This window comes from Cygnus olor, chromosome 22 (assembly GCF_009769625.2).
Source record: "Cygnus olor isolate bCygOlo1 chromosome 22, bCygOlo1.pri.v2, whole genome shotgun sequence".
Taxonomy (NCBI): Eukaryota; Metazoa; Chordata; class Aves; order Anseriformes; family Anatidae; genus Cygnus; species Cygnus olor.
In genome coordinates, this window is record NC_049190.1 from 7,186,085 (window position 1) to 7,206,502 (window position 20,418).

General features: G+C 49.4%; 1 protein-coding gene across 5 annotated transcripts in view; it reads left to right on the forward strand.

Moving 5' to 3' along the window:
• Nucleotides 1-20,418, forward strand: part of KIRREL3 (kirre like nephrin family adhesion molecule 3) — a 318,683-nt gene that overhangs the window by 190,775 nt on the left and 107,490 nt on the right. The window contains exon 1 of one of the 5 annotated variants that reach the window (XM_040534287.1): nucleotides 4,019-4,151. The exons of the other annotated variants lie outside the window; for them this stretch is intronic. The gene's annotated coding sequence lies outside the window, so the exon portion shown is untranslated. Of the gene's footprint in view, nucleotides 1-4,018; nucleotides 4,152-20,418 lie in introns of those variants that run through there. 5 annotated transcript variants of the gene reach the window in all.

Genomic DNA, 20,418 nt, shown 5'->3' on the forward strand with positions numbered 1-20,418 from the left:
CAGGTGGGAAGTGAGGGTGCTTGACCCAAACCCGTGCACCATGCCGAGAGCTCTTCAAAGCGTGAGATGCTGGAGGAGCGCTCTCAGGCTTTGCGACGGCGGCCACAGCCCTGGAGGTGGTGCTGGGGGTCAGTTCCCACCCCATGCGGTCCCTGCAAGGCTTGCTGAGGCTGCACGGGTCGGCTTTGTCAGCGGGAGGAGGCCGGGGAGTGCCACAGGGCTGGGGTGAGAGGTGCGGGATGTCGCAGCAGGGACACCAGCCACGGCCACCAGCGGCTGCAGATCGCTTACACGCGATGTTCAGGCAGCCCTTCACCCATCCTTTGTCAGTGCAGTGCAGAAGCCTTCCTCCTCCTCTGTCCATCTTCATCACCCAAACTGCCACTAGGCAATGGGTTCTGTTTTTTGATGCTTTCTCTATGAGCAGCAGCACCCTACAGGCTCTGCTGTGCCTCCCCTTTCCTGTGCTAATTCTGTGATGCTTCCTCCCAGGGGGCCCTCATGTATCATTTTCCTGGCCAAAAACCTGGTTCCCCCCACTCTCCCCATGTATTTACCCTCGTGTTAAGATGGCAATAGTACTGGTAGGGAAAATGGACAGTCTTCATCTGGTTTGAACTGGAGAAAAAGCATTCTCCCTACGCAGAATCCCTTCTTAAAAAAAAATAGAAAAATAAAATTAAAAAAAAAAATCCTTTGTCATCATTTGGTTTGAATTTTTTAATCAAACAGTTCAAAACTATGAGTTTTTTATTTCATTTAGAGGTGAGTCCAATCCAGGTAGAAATGTTTGCGCTTGGGGGATTTTCCAACCTAAAAAGAAAGGAGAGAAAACAGATAAGGAAGCATGCAGGAGACAAAGCTCGAGTAACACAACGCTGTGAATCCCACTGAACTGGGAATTAAACATCGCTCCTTCTCAATTGTTTCCTCGGAGAAGACCAGCCACTGTGAAGAGTTATGACAAATGCGTTTATATTGTTTGATGGAAATCTTCCAGTCAGTACTAAAATATAATATTGTGGGGCAGGATGGGGAGGGGAAGCTGCACGTTTATTGTTAGGATTTACATGGATAGGGGCATATTAGGACTTATTGGACAGTAGCTGTGGGTTATTAATTTAGGATAGTTGACAGCTGTGTATCCTGCGGCGTAAATGCAAGGGAGAGCACTCCCCTGTCAGCATCTGCGGAGACCGCAGCGATAAATCCAAGATGAAGCATGGCACTCATGGCTGTGATACCCTGAAGGGACGGCCAGCGTGGGGACGACATCTCCGCAGGCAGGGCCGTGAGCTCCTCGCCACAGCCAAGGCACAGCAGGAGCCGGGCTTCCTCCTGGCATCCCCCAGAGTCACAGAAACCCCTTTCTGCTCCTCTGCAGAACTCGTCCCTTTTGCAGGATCCCGCTTTCACGTTGGGAGGAGGAGGAGGCACGCTTTGGTGCCGGCTCCGGATGTCTCCCCGGGCCAGCTTCAGAGGCGACTGTGTCATCTCCAACCTTTCAAGGAACCCACAAGGGCTTAATTAAAAACTAAACGTGGGCACCGTTATTCAGATGAGACTGGCGGCTCCTCTGCTGACGGCAGCTCAAACTTGTCATTTTGCTCGTGCTGCAGATCTGCACCGCAAGGTAGGAGATTTCAGCCGAGCGACAAGCCTCGGGCTGGCGTGGGCTGAACCCTGCTGCCATAATCCTCAGGCTGGCAAGAGCAGGCTGGCGTGACAGCAGCATCACCGCGAGGGCAGGGAGCAGTCAATCAATGAGACTTCTGCAAAAGAAACATTGAAGGCAGTTGCTTGACAGAGCCAGTCTGCGGAGGTGACACGAACCTGACTCCAATCACTGCTGCTTCAGGGAGAAGGAAATCTGCATTTCCTAATCACGTTGCTTTGGTCAGAAGTCACTGGTTTTCAGGTCCGTTCTGGGCATTTGCATGTTTGGAAGGAAAAATGTGATATTAAACATTGCTTCCCATCACTGAGTGGTGACACAAAAAGGAGAAACTACAGAGAGAGATGGGGTTTGGGGGGTGTAAGACAACCACAGGAAAGTGAAGCCAGAGAACAGCTTAAAAGCAATATAGAAAATACAGTGTGATAATGCAATAAGAGCTTGTGATTCCCAGCAAAGGCAGAAACCAGGGACTGAACAAGGAGCATGTTCATGAAATAGATTTATTCCTGTGTTTGTGGCTACTTGCCATGTAAGCAGTGCATGTCTGACTATAGGTACACGCTTCATGGAAATGGCAGTAGGTATTGCCCATAGAGGCAGCGTCATGTATGTGCAGCCAGGAGCATGTGCCGGACATATTCCCCCGTGGGTGCCTGCATCCAGGCACAGGGACGTGGTCGTGTCCGTGCTGTCCTCTGCAGGCATCCCTGGCGCGGGCACGGGGTGTGCGTCTGCACTCTTGCTGCATGCAGAGGGCACGGCTGTTTGCACAGCGGGATGCTGGAGGATATGAAGTTATGGGGCTGTGGTAATGGTAGCTTGGAGACCATGGTCCCTCTCTCGGCCCCATAAGAACCCCAGGTCTCTGCTTTGCAGAAGGGTGCTTGCTCCCAGAAGTGTGTAAGCAGCACTGTCTGCACTGGCAAGGCTTTTATTTGCAAACTCTGGAACCTGTAGAGCTGTGGGCAAATGACACTAAGTGTAAAGTGACAGCTAAATTTAGACAGTCTGGGGGAGGAAATAGGAGAATAAAAAAATAGGCAAAAAAAAAATCTGAAAAAAATTGCCATCCTTAAAAAATGAGAGCGAGTGAAAGAAAAAAGACCAAGACAAGATAAAACAGCTGAGGTGGAGAAAAATGAGCTCAAAGAGCTGAGACCTGCTGGAGGAGTTTTTGGGGTAACTGATCTCAACTTTGCCATCGTGCAGCCGCTCAAACCTGTGCTCACAGCCAGAGCGGTGCCACGCTGGGCTGGGGCACCTGTGGGCAATGCCACGGGAGCTGCTGGCACGCATCCACAGCGCTGGCACCGACACCGATGTTGGTCAGGGACGAAGGGTTTTGTGAGAGGGTGCTCAGACACATGGGCACACTGGCTCCAGAATTAGGACCAGGAAGGTGGCTGCAGTGACAGGTTGCAGAGTTGTCAATGGGAATCCCCCGTATGTGCAGGACAGAAGCATGGTGAGGGACTACCATTTGTGCCTGGCATCCTCAGAAAACCCTGTGGGAGCTGGCCCCATCAAGAGGGCACCAGCACTCCCGGTGTCCCTTAGATTTCCAGTACACAGTATTAGAAATACACAGCCCCATGCACGGAGCTGTATTCCTTGCTCGAATGGCCGAAACTGAGTTGGACCACGCTCAGGTGCTACCTGCAGAAGGATGAGAAAGGCCACTGCCATATCCAGCACCACATCGTGGTAAACGTGCTGGGTAAGATGGACACAAAGAACAGGAAAATTAGCAATCATCTGCCTCGGTGGGTCCTGCCAGGGTGGTGCTGTACACACACACACACATACACACACACATCCTCGCCCCTGCAGCCTGCTGTTACTGAACCTCTCTCCAAGGAGATCCCAGCTGCTCTCAGCGCTCCATCTGCAGCCTTCAAACAATTGCTGCAGGAGGGGGAAAAAAATAAAAAATTGAGGAGGGGGGAGAAACTGTTCTTCTGGCATTCCATAAATCTTAATTTATCTGTCCCTTCATTTTTATACAAGTGGGAAGGGAAGGGAAGCCTCCTTGGAAGCAAACGTCTCTGCTGCATGGGGTAGTGTGTGGTCCCAGATTCCAGATTTAGGGAAATCTCTCCTGGGGCCATGGGCATCGTCCCCAGGGCTGCCCCAGCACCATTCAACACTTCCAGCAGATGATGGGGTGCAGGGGGTGTTTGGGTGCACAGGAAGGGCACAAGGACGCAGTGCCCCTGGGCAGATGGTGCTGCATCCCAAAATGATGCAGGGGGGTTGAAGGTTCTGGTAGGATGCAAGGAGGTGCTCGTTAGACCCAGGTGCTGGCACTCAGCTAACAAGGGCCCACAGGCGGCTTCTTCTTCCTGCTCCTCCTGCAGTGTCCTGGTGCTGGGGACACTAGGGCTGTCATTTGGGGCAATATTTTGGTGCTGTGAGGAACAGAGATGAGATGAGAGCCCAAGGCCTGCATTGCATGATGACCTCACAGTGGAGGGTAGGTATTGCATGACAACCTCTTCTCTGCAGAGTTATTCAATGTATCTGTGGTTATTTTGGTGTGTCCATGAGCAACCAGAGTGGAAGCAGCTTTTCCAGCCAGGCTTTTCTCTTTGTGGCTCGTGCTGACGGTGCCTGCTCAGTAATTCAGGTTTTTGTGGCCTGGTGTAGGTGTGCACTGAGAGCTGGCCCGTGGAGCAGTAAAGGGTAATGCCAGCAGGAGCAGCAGCTCAAGCAGTCTTTCTTCTGCTGGAGGCTCCTGGACCTCTTTTTGCTGCTCGGAGGAGGTGACTTTGGTTTTCCTGAGCCTGGAGGCTCGCTTAGGAGTTTGTGCTGTGCAGTAGCAGGGAGGTGGGGAACCAGGCTTTGGCTGAGTTTTGCTGGAGCTGCTTTAGTTGACCAGGGAGGGGCTGGTGGTGGGTTTGGGGGGTTTCAGAGTGGGACCCAGGTGCGTGGCCCCTGTGCTTACACCCTGCAGGAGCAGTGTTGCAGGATGTGTGCTGGGTGTGCTGGGCTAGGGTGTGGAACAAAACAGCGAGGCGTCAAGCAGGCTGAGGGATGAGGGTGTGGAAGATGCAAGGTGCGCTGCTGGCAGGCTTGCACCAGCACAGCTGAGAGCAGGCTGTAGATGCTGGTGTCTATAACCAAGAGGACCCCAGCAGCCAGGTGCTGTGTACCCCCTCCAGCATCTCCCACGCATGGGTTGCTGGAGGCAGGGGGGTAACCCTTCCTTTCCCTTCCATCTGCGGAGGGGGAGCTGGCAAGGGCAGTCCCACACCCCTCTTTCCCTCTCTTCCTCCTTCCTACAGCGCTTCTTTGGTTTCCTGGGCTAGGACATTTGCAACTTGTGAGCAGTAGTACAGCAGTAATTACACTCTCCATCACTTTCCTATCAAGAAATAAATGGAACAAAATCACACCCTGAAGTACCAGCGCCGACCTTCATTTCAGCAGGTTAGTCGCAGTCAGCCAGGCTATAATCTAGCCCTAAATTTGCTCAGGACCTTGCTGTTCCCTCAGGGTTAGCATAGCTGCAATGTGGGGCAGCTGCCAGCGCTTAAAAGTCTGGTGGGTACGGGTGTCCGAAGCCCCCATGTCCTCCCTTGGGGGAGGCTGTGGCTGGCTCTCTGGGGACATGGAGGAAGCGCCCTGTCTGCAACAGGCAGTGCCTGCCCTTTTCCTTCCTTTTGTCGGTGGGTCAGAGAGCAGGATGGTACTAAGGTCAGGCATAAAAAGTTCAGACACAGAAGCTAGCTGGGAAAATCTACTTTAAGGATATAGGTTTTGGGATGCTGTGGTGTAGCATCCTGCAGCCCAGGGCAGGTTTTCTGCAGCCCGGTACGATGCGGGGTTGCGGCGCCCAGAGTTTCTGGGTGTTTGCTGGGAAGCTACCAGCTGTTAGGAAGCATCTGCCTCCTCCTTCCCCAAATGGTTCTTGTGCTGGAACACCCAGGAGGGCGGTAGGGTCTGCGGGTACCCCCTCGCTGCAGAAAAGTAGCTTCTCTGGGAGGATGTTCAAGGAATGTTTAGGTGAAAGATGCTGTCTTGATGCTAATTAAATGCTTTTTCTGTTTGGTGCTCCTGGGCCTCAAATGCTCTCACACAAGATGTAGAGTCTTGATCCTGGCATCCTTCTCCTGCCTCTAGACTTGCTCTGCACTTGCTGTCTTGTGTTTGGAAGAGGGTGGGGGGAGGAAATAGATGGCAATGAGAATTGTGCTCAGCTATTTTCTTTAAGTCATAATCATTCCTAATCTAAATGTGCAGGAACTGTATTACACAGCCTAATCAGTCACATATACTGTACTGTGCTTTCAGTTTAGTGAAAAGTAAAAGCTATCTAGAAGGCAGAAATATGTTAAATGAACGCCTCTGAGGCTGTACACCCTTTAAATGGGTGGAATGGCCCCGTTTGGTGGCTTATGCAAACTGATTGCGCTGGGTAGGGATGTGTCTCCGCGGCGTGAGTGATGGGAGGGATGACAGGTAATGGAGCAATGAGGTGCCTCGCGTCTAGATGGAGGTGTTCTGCCTTCTGTCCTTGCAGCAGGTGACAGCAGAGTCCCCCAGGGGACACCTGCAGCTGGAGAAGGTTCCTCAGGCAGCGAGCGTGTCTTGGACAGCAGCATTTTATCTTAGCAGATTGCAGTGGGCGTGCGTGGCCGGGGGGCTGCTCCTCTTTGTGTGCTTGTCGTGCTTTGGTGCAGATCTCCTCCCACCCCAGGAGGGCTGAGTTGCCTTCCAGAGGGGATTTGCCTTCCTGAAAAATGGCACTGGGGGTGATGGGTGGCCTGATGTGCTGCAGGACTCGCCTGTGGAAAGCCCCAGAGCTGGCAGAGGGGAGGAGGGCTATTAGGGAAGCTGGAGCCTCTCCAGCTTCTCCGATCGCATTGTGGTTGTTCCCTCTGTGTTTGCCAGAAGCACCCTTATTTATTTCATCAACTAAATGCCAAAAACCAGATGCCTGACTTCCATCAAGGCATTTAATGATGATGATCATTGCTTTCTCTAATGCAGCCCCTTCTAGTGAGGGGCAATGCCAAAGCAGCAGGCAGCTGTTGACCAATGGGTGCCGGTCTGTTTTCTACAGTATTTATCTATTTTTGTGCAAGGGCTCCTTTTTTGCTGAGTTGCAGAAGTCCTGAGGTGGAACGTGGCAGCTGTTTCGCAGTGCACAGGAGCCCAGCAGTGCTTCGGGGTGCCTCGTGCATGCTAAAACCTGAGGTTCCTGCCTCCTCTCGGAGGCAGGGGAATGCTGCAGCTGCTCTTTCCCAGCTAGGCTATGAGTAAATAACCACACATGAGGCTGCACGAGGAGTTTTTGACAGAGCTGGGAGGAATGATGTTTGGCTTGGAGGCTTATTTATGGTGTGGAGGTATGCGTTTCCTTCTCTTGAAATGGAAATACTCAAGCTGAGCTTGAGTGGATGCTTAGGAAAGGCACAGGCTTTGCGCGTACTGGGATAACCTGCACACAGCGGCTGCTTGCACCTTGCGGGTCTGCACCTGAAGGTTTCTGTGACCGAGAACAATGTCTTGGATGAGCCAAGCAGCCGCGTTTTGGCTGGTGGCTTCAGCTGGAGGGTGGGAGCGGTGTGACCCCTTCACCTCCCCCAAATGTCCCAGGCTGAGCTTGCTGCGGGCTGGCATCAAGTCAGGCGAAGGCACCGGAGCGGTGCTGCTGGGACGGGGCCGTGAGACCTTCAGGCACTGGGGGCTGCTAGGTGCAACCACGGTGCTGCTTTCCTCTGGGAAGCTCTGCAGAGCTTCTGGAGGTGGGTGTTTGCAGATCCCGCTATGAATGACTTGCTTTAGAATTTCGGCGTTACTTTGATATTTGTCGAACAAAATGTTGACACAAAACACTAGGCTACTTGGGTTTGTTTTAGCTTGCAATTTAGACTTCAAAAAAAAAAAACTGTATGAAATGAATTAGCAAATTATCTTGATTGCTCTGCTCATTTTTCCAGCAAGAAAGCTATCCACCTGGAAAATAGCGACTGGCTGCAGGCAGCAGCGGAATTTATTTCTTCAGATAAATGGATTTGGGATAAAAGACTTCTTTATTTTTTTTTTTCATTTTAACTGCAAAGGGTGATATGTGTCTGTTCTGCTCTTCTGTGCTGAAGATAAAACAGGAAGGAACTTTGCATAGGCGTGCCAATGCCTTTCAAGGAAAAGTTTCTTCCCCCACCCCAACCTCTTCCTCCTAGAAGTAGCACCTCGGACTCGAGATCAGAGCACTGTTTAATGTTCCCTTCACAACAATGCTGGCATGACTCCGAATCCCAGCACTGGCTTTCTTGCTATGTTTTCTGTTCCACACACATGCTATGTCTTTGATCTCTCTACTTTGTCCTTGTTTTATTTCATTTTTTTCTTTCTTTCCCCATTTCACTCACAAAGGTGGCTTTGTCAGGGAAGCATCGTTTCATTTTTCCGAAGGTCCTGAGAGGGTGGCTGGCAGATCCCACGCACTGGGTGTCAGCTGCGTTAAACGAACGCATACAGATCACTGTAAATCCCTATTTACACATAATAAACACGAAGACACAAACCAGGAAATAATACATTATTGATCACAACGGTGGCACGTGGTGTCCTCTGGAAGGTGGGTGGTGTGTGCCCATCCGTCGGCACAGGCGCTCAGCACAGGGGACCAGGGGCTGCCCCACCTGTGGGGAAGGGCGAGTTACAGCCTTGTGTCATGCTCTGTTTCTGGCCCAGTAGGATATATAGGATATTTCTCTGCCTGACCCCAAGTCTAACCTGTTGAGCGCGTTTGGATTTTCTGTGCCCAAGAGAAGATTTTCCTACAAGTGGAGCCAGAGGCCTCAAATCGCGTCGACTTTCCCTCTCAGCACAAGTGAATCTCTCACTTTGTGCTTGGGCTGCACCAAAAAGAGCGTTTTGTATGCAGGACCCGCTCATTGGGTGTGGGAGCAGAACTAAAATGTGGCGCTAGAGGCAAGCACAGCATGTGCAGGGTGCACAAGCACGCAAAACAGCTTGCTGACTCTGTAGAGAGTTGGATCTGTAGGGATCGAGGAGGGTTTTGGTGATTTAGGGCTTACAACCCGTAAAAATAATCTTCTAGCTCTAATTACTCTGCACTCCAAAACAAAGTGTGCTTTTTAACGGTGATCTAAACTGCTTGCCAGCTGAGGTCCCTTACTGGCATTGCTGGCCTTGTACCTGTGTTGCAGTGATGAAGAACGGTGCTTTGATGGTTGCTGCCCTTGTAGCTGATGATTTCTTCCTTTTCTCAACATCTGGCACCATCCCTAATCTCCCGTGCAATACATGAAACTCACTCCCTTGTTTTATCTCAGGCTGAGGTTGGAGGAAAGTGAGGTTCTTGAGGCTTGACAGGCAGTTGCAATAGGTTTTGTTTGGTTTAAATGAGTTGAGAGTTCAAATCTAGGCAGGAAATGGAGCGGTTCTCCTCCCCTTGTTCTCTCTGAGGGGATTGCAGACCTCGCTGCTCCTGGCAGGCCGGCTGCCAGGTCAGAAGAATTTCCAGGTGCCGCTGTGCTGACAGAAAGAGCATCTCTGAAAACTGAGATGGGGAACTGAGTGGGGAAAGCTGTCCCCAACAAACTGCCCCTGACCTCAGATCTGAGCTGGTAGCTCACTCATGTGAGCTCTGCAGTGAAAACATATTCAAGTTCACTTTTCCTGCTGCTTTTCTCCTCCAGGTATTTAATCTTAGTTCACAGATGAAGTGTGCAGTGGAGAAAAAGATGCTAATCACACAGTTACTGCACTCTGCTCCAACCACTGAAAAATTTATTACCATCTGTCCTGGATTGGACAGGGCTGTGAGCATCAAGATGTTAACATCTTTGAAGCAGCGGCTGATAGCCTCAGCAATGCAACAGAGCATGGCCTCAAATCTGCAGAGGCCACATCAAGAGCTCGTGCGGGTTTGGTACAACAGAGATGCACTTTGGAGTCTTCCCTTTGGTGAGATCAGCGGCAAGAAAAAAAGCCATGTCGTGCTTAAAACTTCTGCCACCTGGCTAGAAGTGTCACCTCAGCAGCTTCCTGGTGTCTAATGATGGAGGAAGCTTTCTGTTGACCGTTGAACTGGTCAGTTCCTCCCAGATTTTTCTAGGTATAGAGGTGGCTGTTGTTATTTCAGTGTCCTGATGGATGGATGGGTACCTAATGGGTCCCGTCCCCACATGAGAAACAAGCACAGGGCTTTGTGTGGTCAGGTTCTGCCAGGCTGTAATGAAAGCGGAGCAGAAGGCAAGGTCAAAAATGGGACCACAAATGGGATTTCTCAGGCTCCCGTGGTGTTTTGCCATGTGGCTTTCTGAGCACGTTGCAATATCCAACTGTCTTGGAAGCAGAGTGCTTTGATTTTTGGCCTGTCTCTGCCCTCAGCATGTTATTGGACTTACAGTTCAGAACTAAACTACAGCTCCCGTGATGCATCTTAAATATACGATTTGCACTTGGCTTTTTGCATGAGCTGTGTTTCTCCCCAGCCAGCTTTTCCTGGAAATGAACTTTCCCTACAGCAGCAGCAGCAGGACCAGCTGAATCTTGGAGCACATAACCATTGCATAAAGTGCCTCTCCCGTGGCTATGCTTGCATACGTTCCTCTCTTCGTCTTTTAAAAGAACTTAGGGTATTTCTGTAAAACCTCACACCTTGCAAGTCATCCCCTTAAAAACAAAATTTGCTGAGCAAGGAAATAATTGCCAGCGGTGCAAGGCATACTCCTGTGTCTCCTGCAGCAATTAACAAACCTAAACGCGGGCTTGGCTGTCTTTCCAATTAAACTCTGGCAAGCAGGAATACACAACGTGATAATGAAGCAGAGTTTTGGAGCCACTCTGCTTGCTGTTTTGAGGATACAGGAGCTTTAGGCTGTCTGACTGAAACTAAGCCATTGAAAGTAATGGGCTGGACAATCTCACCCCATTACTTTTAATGGGATGGAGAGAGTGTGCACTCGGGAGCAGCATGCTGACACCGGGGGAAGCAGGGGAGTTGTTCTCACATATCATTCGCCTTATGACCAACACCAGGAAGATGTCCCCCTGGCAGTGGAAGCCAAACTGCTCACAATAAGTTACAGGGCTTAGCAGTGGGTACGAGGTGTAGTAGCAGGGAGGAAGGTGTGTGAAAGCATAAAGGGCATAAGCTGTGAGCTTGGGCTTGATTCAGACAAGGCACATAGTGAGGGGGGGGACTGCAGTGTATGAGATCCCTGCTGCTCATGCGTGCTTCATGATGCATAAGGGCACGAGCAGGGTGCTAATCCCTCCCCTACTGATTTCCTCTGGCTTACCTTCCTGCCTCTTCTTGCCTGTAATAATCACCCCTGCAGGAGCAGAGGAAGTTTTTAATGTTCTGTGAACTCCCAGCCTTTTTGCTGAAGCTGGTGAGTGCCACTAGCAATGTGTCTGCAGTGTAAAAGCACGGCAACTGGAGGGATGCGCCCGGTAGGGCCAGCTGCAGAAATGGTGAGCTTTCAGGTCAATTATCAGGGAAACTGATAATGCTGTAAAAGGGGAGCTGGGATGGTCTTGAGAGGAAGTAAATGTTGCAGGCTTAAGATTTTAGCTGGATGCTCCAGCTAGAGCTGCAGATGCTCAGTGTCTTCCCTGGGTCCAGGCAAGGTGGCTGGTGCAGACGGCAGCAGGAGCAGCGCTGTCTGCAGCCGCGGTTGTAGCAGGACGTCTGCGTGGCCTGGCAGTCTTGGTGATGGATTTGTTTCTCCCGACGGGCCCGAATCTGCTACTGCTGGGCTATTGAAGGAATGTGGTCAAGGCAGGGCAGCAATCAGCCTCCCACAGCCCGAAATTTGCCCACTTGTTTTCTTTTCTCCTGCTGCTGAATGTGACCAAAGCCCTCCCCGCCAGCACGCTGCAGAGCCTCAATACCCCAATCAAAGCAGCCGTCCGCAGGAAGGGATGGAGGCGCGGTGATTAGCTGATCCCTTCGGTCTTGCAGCTTCCTCCCCTGCCCTGTAATTGGCATCTTGTTTTTTGCCGGGGGTAGGGACCTGTTTTCCTGCTGCCTGTTGCAGCTTAGCACCGCACGCTCTTCCAGTAAGTTTTAGCAGAAGGCAAAGAGCAGGAGCAGGGACTGCAGCGAGGTGCTGCCAGCTGATGCAGCGCTCTCTGCAGAAGCACCCCCAGCTGGGATTCCTCTCTCCATCTCCTGCTCCTTTGGCCAAGTTATTCACCTCCAAAAGTTCAGTTACACCACCATCAGTGAGGTTTCCCAAGATATTTAGGTGCTTCAACCTCCTAATGGTTTAAATGGGAGCTTAAATAACTTGAGGGGTTCACCTGCGTGTGCAGATCTGATTCAGGGTGGCTTGTTCACATCACTGGTCTCCTTTGACTCGACCACCCTGCTGGTGGTGGGAGCAGGGGGGTAACTGGGGCCACACCATAGCTCTTGTGTAGCTGGGTGGCCCACAAGGAGGTGGCTTAGTGCAGACCAGTGCTGCACAGCGTGCCTCCTGCCCGCCTTCTCACCTCACAAGCGGGAGGCAGGTTAAGGAGTTTTCTGAAATTGCTGAGGCTTGGCAAGGAGGGGAAAATAAAATAGAAGCTGAAGATCAAAAAAAAAAGCCTTGGATGCACAAGAATTGCAGACATGCTGTGAGGTAACCAGCAAATACAATTTAATTATAAGATACACAGGAGTAATGGCATTTGCGAGGTTGGAGCATGATTTCCCAGTAATAGAAGGACTGCAGGGTTCCCTGGCTCTGTCGTCTCATCCTCAAATGAGAGCACAACTACTCTTCAGTGCTTTCCCTGCCTTCAGAGGGGTTTAAAGGGCCACAGTACTTGGTCTTGGAGGAGCCAGTGTGGTTGTCTAGGGTGTCAGGAGGTTGCATGTGAAGGATTTGGAGATGTGAGGCAGTGGGCTTCGTAGGAGGGTCTGGTGGATCCAGGGCAGGTGGGTTTGATGATGGTTTTCTAGGTCAAGCAGAGGATAGCTCTGTTTGCTGGATGTTCCCAAGGTTTGTGCTTTCCTATACTCTCCCCTGTCTTTCTAGCCTCCTAAAATGGATGGCTCAGCCAGAAATGCCTTCAAGGTGGGATGTGCAAGGAGCCCTTGCTGATCCAGAGTGCTATAATAGATGTGACCTTTACAGTGCTGTGATTTTATTTTTATTATTTTTTGCTCCAGTGTGCCCACAACCTGTCAGACCCACGACTTAAGGGCTCATTGCAAAGGGTTTCCAGTGCCAAGCTTTCCTTGTAGCTGAGCAGAAATGTTACGGGATGATCTGGGTGGGCTGTAAGGCTAGGGTGCCTCCTGCTTTATGCAGATCTCTAGGCCTACGTGTAAACGAAGCTCTCTTTGTGCCAGGAGAGCACTGGGTGTGTTGTTTATTTCAGTATGAGATCCTCTCACCAGACTTCAGGATGATGCTGTGCTGTGTGTGTAGCTAATGTTCCTTGGATTGCCATGGGACCTGCAGGGGTCCCACAGCAGAGGCAAGGAACAGTGCAGTGGCTTTTGATGAAATGAGAAACCAGAGTGCTTGGAGATGAAAGCAGGTCTTTAGAGAAAGCACTGTGTTCCTAAGGAACCAAAATACCCTGGTTTTGCATCTTTCTTCCTGTTTTGTTCTGAGCTTTTTCATTCGGATTTCAGACTGACTTAGAGACTACGAAAGCCCTCCTGGAGAGCGGGAGCACATCCAGGAGCCAGTGCAACTGCTGGAGGCAGAATAAGAAGGGTCTTTGGATTCCCTGGGGAGCCTCTTTCATCGAGTGCAATGGGAGAGGCATTGCAGGAAGGTGTTCTGCTGTTCTGATGGCTGTAATAGGTTTCAGATCTACCCTCCCTCCTTACCTCATTGGTAGGGCAGTTATTGTCCCCCTCTGGGGAGCTGAGTGTGCAGTTCTTGGCTTTGCGGGGGGCACAAGGGGAAGATGGCTGTAATGCTGCATCGGTTCCACCACCGGCCCCATCAGACGTGTCCCGAGGTGACTGCCAGCTCGGGTCTTTGCTGCCAAGTGGAGCGTGGGGGCTGGTGACAGACAGCCTGGGGCCATCCGCGCCCTGGGCTTGCGAGAGGAGATGCCTCGGGGAGGCAGAGCAGACAGACAGCAAGGAAGGAGGCTCAAACTCTCTGTTTTCCTCTTCTGGCCTCCCTGTTTGTGCCCCAGTGGATGTGAGAAGGTCTGTATGGTACGTCTCCTGGTACAACCAGGACAGATGTCCCCATCACCTGGCTGTCCTCCAGTAGCCTTGGTGGCCCCGACAGAGGCAGAGTCTTGCTGGGGTCAGCAAACGTGGTCTGCACGTCTCCTCCTGGAAGGACGATATGGATGGGAGGTGTCATAGTTTTGGGGGTTGATCTGGGAAAGACTGGGGAGTGTGTGGGGAGGTGCTTGTGCATTGCCCAAATTTCTCCAGAAGTCTTGTTTCTGACCTTCCTGTGATGAGCCTGTGATGAGCCTGCAAGCACGAGCTGCTCCTTGTGGCTTGAACAGAGCAGCAGACACCATGGACTTTGGTCAAAAGCAGATTTAAACCCCCAGGAAGCTCTTAAGTACCGGTTCAGTCTGTCATAAAGATGAGTTGGCCTAGCCCCACTGAAAAACAGGCATATTTCTAGGGGGCTGTGTCCTGGGTGTGCAGCAGGCGGAGGAGGCTCAGAGTCAAGAAGGATGGGGGAGGCAGCAGGACAGGGCTCTGGTTTGTTCTTGCAAAATACAGTGTGAGCCAAGGAGACTGGGAGGAACCATCTGAACTGTGCCTGTGAGATGGTAAAATGCAGCATGGGGTGGGGGCATTGCTGTGGGCATGGCTGCATGCCCGTGGTGGTCTTCTGAGCAGGAGGGCGTGCAGACAGCAAGTGGCAAGCTCAAGGTGCAGGTTATGGTTTCTTGCCCATACCGCTGGAGGGTTTGTGACTGTGGGCAACCCCACAAGCCTCATGCAATGCCCACGTGTGATGTTGGCAGGGTGACGTGGCTGCACTGGTTTTCTGACCAGCAGTGCTTTTGGAAGAGCAATCAGGAGATGATCTGATGTTGTTACTGGTAAAGAGAACATCTGTTCCTACAGAACCTTTTGTTTCTTTGAACAAAACAAACACTGTGTGAATGTTATGATTTTGACAAGGGGAAACGCAGTACTTTTCCTACATGCTAGGTGTAGTTAAGGTGTGGGATTTGCTGCCATAAGACCTCATCAAAGCAAGGCATTTAAGAGGATTTGACTAGTCCAAATGCATACCTGAGCGTGCAAAGGTATGAAAGCCTGTTTATGCAAGAAAGTTCAGGTACTGAAGGCTTTCTTACTCTGGGGTAAACTTTTTTTCCTGTAGCAGCTCCTCTTTCAGACCTCTTTATTTCAGAGAGGAAAAACAAAATCCTAAGAATCACTGGGTTCAAGGTTTGCGAGGATCTTTTTTCACTTGCTTGGTGCCCCCCCACGTACAGTAGGTTTGTAAGAGGTTCAGAAAAGGGGCGTCAACCATGGGGGACTAGCGGGGAGAGTGGGGGATACAAACTAATTCAGCTTACTGAACTTTGGGTTACCAAAAGCTCCACATTGCCACTAGGGAGAAAAACCTCTTCAAAACACTTCAACGCTGAGTTGCAACCTGGAGCTGCCTTTCTTCCCTTTGTTAGCCAGGGAATAGAGGGAAATAAGTCTCTTTGCCTAGCAGCATGAGTCCCTCTTTATTCTTTCCCCTTCTGCCAGTTGTTTCCTGCTAAGAAGTAATTTTTAATTGCCTGATACCAGGGCAGAGCTCCTTCCTGGTGATCTTTCTTGGAGATCACGCTGTATAAGTGGTTTCTTACTTGGAAACTACTGTGTTATTTTGCGAGTCTTCCTCTTGGTTTTGGGGTCTTCCAGGGCATGTTGGGTAGCTGGATGCCAGCGTACTGTGGTGTGTCAGGTGTGCGCTTGTCCAAAACTTTGTCCAAGAGAAGCTCCTGGGTTGGGAGTGGCTCTGTTTTTTCAACGGGTTGAAATACGCTCAGTTAAAGTAAGTGTACCCACCCGTATCCTGTCATTTTCTATTATGGTTTATTAACCCAAAAGCATGGTTGGTAGAAGCCGTAGAGGGTCTTCAAGAACTACACTTGCCAGAAATTCCCTTTAGGTAAAACAGCACTAGGGCTGGCTTGTTTTGGTGCTCCTGCTGTGTCCTTGGTATAGATACACACCTCTCTCTAGTATTGTTTAAAGGAAACTTAGATCTTTACAGTGAGATTTCACAGTTTTCAGTCTAGAGGAATTTCCTTGGCTGTGCAAAGTCAAACCATCCTCCCCAAGGTGGTCTTCACCCTTGTGTGGTGGTGAGAGAGGAGACTTTGCTGTTCTAAATCTTTGGCCAGCCCTGGCTCCTGAGGGGGGCCATGGTTTCCGCAAGCTCTGCTGTACGTGCTTTCCCTCGTTAATATGGGCAGGACTTGCAGGTCTGGGGCCCATCAGAGGATAGCCCTTCTGCGCAGTTGCGTTTTACGTCTTGGAGCAATGAGCTGGCAAACACCTCTGCTCCATCTGTTTTCCTTCATTGATGGATCCTTTTAAAGTCAGATTGTGGTCCCACGGGGACACACTCAACTAATCCTCTGCTTTTAAGATTTTATTTGTGCAATAAATGGATGACAAGGTGGTTTGCAAGTACATAACACAATAAATGGGTTTATAAATGCAACTTTTCTGCAGAGCACTGTAGAATAAAATACAATATCACCACAGCATTTAACACTGATCTCTACTTCATTCATATTTCAAAGAGTAATGTGCCCATTTTCTCATCTGGGAAGCCTCTTAGTTTTTTTAATACATTTTTATAAATTAACCAGGCACAGATTTAATAACAACTTGCATTTGTATAGCTTTTTCATCTCTGAGGACCTTGGATTGCTCTGCAGACTTAATGGTATAACATACAAATTGGATGCCGGAGGATCCATTTGCTCTCTGCTGAAACGAGGCAGTGGCTTGGATTGCTCAGCAGTGCTTGTGGACGCAAAGGACAGCAAGGGAAGAAGCTCGAAGCCAATCCTTGTGGCAGAAAGAGAACTTGGAGGGGAAGGATGCAGCTCACCTCAGTGGTGCCCAGAGCAAAGACTGCTTAAGAAGAGGTCATGGGCACGCCTAAGAAATCTAAACCATGAGCAAAGCAGGATGGCTGCTGAACCTGGAGGGCAGTGTGCTGAAAAGTGAAGAAGAAAATGCTCCTTCACACACTTCTTCTAGCTGCTGGGATGAATCATTGCTACCTTGGTGAAGCCAAGAACGTTGGAAGACTTAGGGCTTTCCAGAAAAGACCAGGGAAATAATTAGGTTTTTTTGTTTGTGTGGGTTTTTCTTGTTTGTTTTTTTTGTTTTCTTTTAGCAAGGAATTCAATAGCAGACAACTTAACATGTCAGGACAGCATACTTCTAAGCAGGAGCACATGGTTTCTCAAAGTGTTTTTAAAAGTAATGCAGAACTCTTGGATTTGGTGATAGGATCTTCTCCTACCGCCCTTGGTAGCTGAATTAGGAACCACCAGAAAGGTATGGAGCTTCTTTCCTCCAGGACTTTCATGCTCTTTCAGGAGCTCACACCCAAGTTCTTGACTTCTTAGATCCCCAGGTGAGAGGGGGCTTTTCCAGCCCTCTGCCTTTCCCATCCCAGTGTCAGCCACTCCCAAACGTGGTGGCCGTCTGCCACGGAAGTTGCCCCTTCCCATCCTGGAAAGGCAAAGGTCAGAACGAAGCTCATACATATAACATGCAACTGGAAAAAATATTTACAGATAGCAAATTGCCATCTCTGCAGAAGGAAAACATGAAAAAATAGAAACGTGATATTTATTTTAATACAATGTTTTTAAATTTTAATTTAAGAGACCAGCTGTTTCTGCTTCTCTTCTAAGAGCTTAATTGGTATATAATAGCATAGTTAATTAAATACAAATCAATAGTTTAAAACAGCTAATTGATATTTAATATGTATGGGAAAATATAACTTAGTTGTAATATAATTAACTCAATATTAAATAAGCAATGGAATCGCAATTATGCCTTTACAGTGATTATAAAGTTTATCGTTCTTTAATAAACTTGCAATTCGACAGGATAAGCTGAAAAATTATTAAACAGGTATTATTGAGCTATTAAACATTTATTACCATTCCTGGTGGAATACAGCTACACAATAGTACACATTATAGTTGTGTTAATAAACCTTTATTACTTCTTTGCAGTGTTAGCCTTTAATGTACTGGCTGATCAGAAACTTGGATCCCTTTCTGACTTGTCATTGGGAGAATTGCCTTAAGAGTGAGTAAGGAAATCCCAAATGAAGGGGGGAAATAGAGAAAAAGCAGGATTCCATAGTTTGGGCCAGGGAAAAGATATCTCTCTCCCAAAGCCAGCTTGACCTCCTCTGTTGCCTAAGATGCACATAAAGGTCACTTCCTAGAAGTCATAAGCTTGATTCATCCTCTGAACTTGTTTCTTTGCATTGGATTTTGCTTCTTTGTCACTTGCTGCCCCTAATGCTGACAACACATGGCTTGGACTTGCTTTTGCTTTGTCTAAGTGGCTCTTCTACAGATTTTGGGATGAATCAATGCAATCTACTTTGAGTCAAAATGTGCTTCTGCCGTGTATTTTCCAAACACAATACTTAAACTCACGCTTTTTCTAAGTGGCCAGGGTGACAAACCTCAGCTGTAACTCATTCTACTATGCTAGGAAAAAATTGGTTGTCATTGCACAGAAGTGGATGGGATTTGTTTCAGGAGGTGGGTGCCACACATCCATGGGTTAAAATGTTCTTTTTTCAGTGGTACCTCAGCAGCCCCCTAAAGTCAGAAGATTTAAAATGCTGGGGTGTCTGCTTCACTATTTAAGCTTTTAGATAGCCATTAAAAGCTGTGAAGTGGTGAGACATCCGTAGGCATCAGAGTCATCTTGAAGTATTTTACCTTTTAAAGGCACTCTCAAGTATTTAAAGGTGCCTTTAGCTATAAAGATTTTTGCATGTTCTCACAAATTTATGGTATGAATTATTATAATGTAGTGCTCCTGTATAGCTCCTTTCATCATGGGATATCAAAGTGTTTTATAAGCATTAATTATAGCACCCTTCAGGGAGGCAAATGGCCCAGCAACACCCATTCCGGTGGGGGCCCATCCAGGCTCTGGATGGGTGACAACCCTGATCTCACCGATCCATCCCTCCCTCCTGCAAGGGCAAAGTTGTGCTTGAGGCACTGGGTACCACAGCCCTTGTCTTCAGTCGTAGCCCCTTGCCATCACCTCTAAAGCACAGGCTCTTTCTGGGGAGCATTTCTCTTCCTGCACCTGGAAGATGAGAGCTGGACATCTGAATTTGGGCACTGGGTTGACATTCATCCCCTCAAGTAAGCTGCACCTTTTGCTGCCCCTGTCCCAGCTCCATTCACCTCTGTTTTGGCTCAGGATGCTCTTGCAGCTGTTTGTTGGCTGCAGAGAGTATGGCAGCCTTTGCCATGCCAGGGCTCCAAGTCTGGGGGGAAAAAAACAGTTGTGCATTTGCAGGGCTGTACGATGCACGATGAAATTAGCAAGACAGCAATGCGGGCTTGCTCAACCCCGCTGTGGACTGTGCTGCCTTGTGTGATGCTAATCTAATTGTGTTGTTTTAATTGCACTTTGATAGCTTGGTGCTCGTTGAAAGCTCAATAGGAATCAATGCCATTTGTCTTTTCCATCAATAAAGGCATAAATGCGTTGCAGGCTCTGTGTAAACAGCCCCAGAGGCTGGGGAGGTTATCGGCAGCCTGCAGCTGATGCACGCAGGGTGTTCGTCCTCACGGCATCATGCGGTCCTCTATGGAAACCCACCTGAAGTTCAGCGAGGTCTTATCAATTCTAGCTGTTGGCTAGCCCTAACCAAGGCAGCCCGCGCTGAATGTCCTTAGCTAAAACCAGCAGGTTTAACAGTAACGGGGAGTATTGAACACACAACGCTCTGCAAGCTGACACCTTTCTGGGTGTGTTTGCGTAGAGCAGGCTGTGTGGGGTGACACGGATCACATCACCCCCAGCGTGAGGAGCAGGAGGGCTGGCTGCCACCTCTGCATCAGCCAGGAGGAGGTTGCTGGTTGCCTTGTGCTGATGGTAGGGACTCTGACTCAAGCAACTGCTGAGAATGTGGGTGGTCAGTTCACCTGTCTTGAACAGTCTAATCTTTAAGCATCTACACCTGAGTTGCTCACCACCTTTTATAGTTAGTGAGAGAATTATGGGCACTTCCAAAATCATCCCGACAGATGAAGTGTGTCACTGCCCACGGATGCCCATTTCCCTCTGGGGTCTGACTTTAAGTGGCAGTGTGAATTTAAGGGACAACTAAATTTTGTCTTACTTTAAACATCTTGATAGACATTTTGTATGGCCAATTTCCTTTAGTGGGACAGAACATAGCATTTATTTGGCTAGATGCTGATGACCTCTGTCATGGGATCAGGAGCTGTTGGTCCTTAAGCTCTTGCAAGATGGATCCCAGTTAAAGTTAGACAAACTTTTTTAACTTGTCTTGCTCGTACCCTGAGCACCATGGGGGTCACAAGTCATCGGTGTCTTCCGGATTTGGGCTCCGATTCTGCCCCGAGCTGCTGTACGCGAGAGGAGGAGGATGACTCTTCTGCCAGAATGCCACAGTAGCTAGCAGCCCTAGGGAGGAATATTGCATACGCAGTGCTGTATGACTCCAGGCATCTTCCCTGCACATCGCACAGTGGTGAGCAACCTTCCTGCTCCAAAGCAGCCC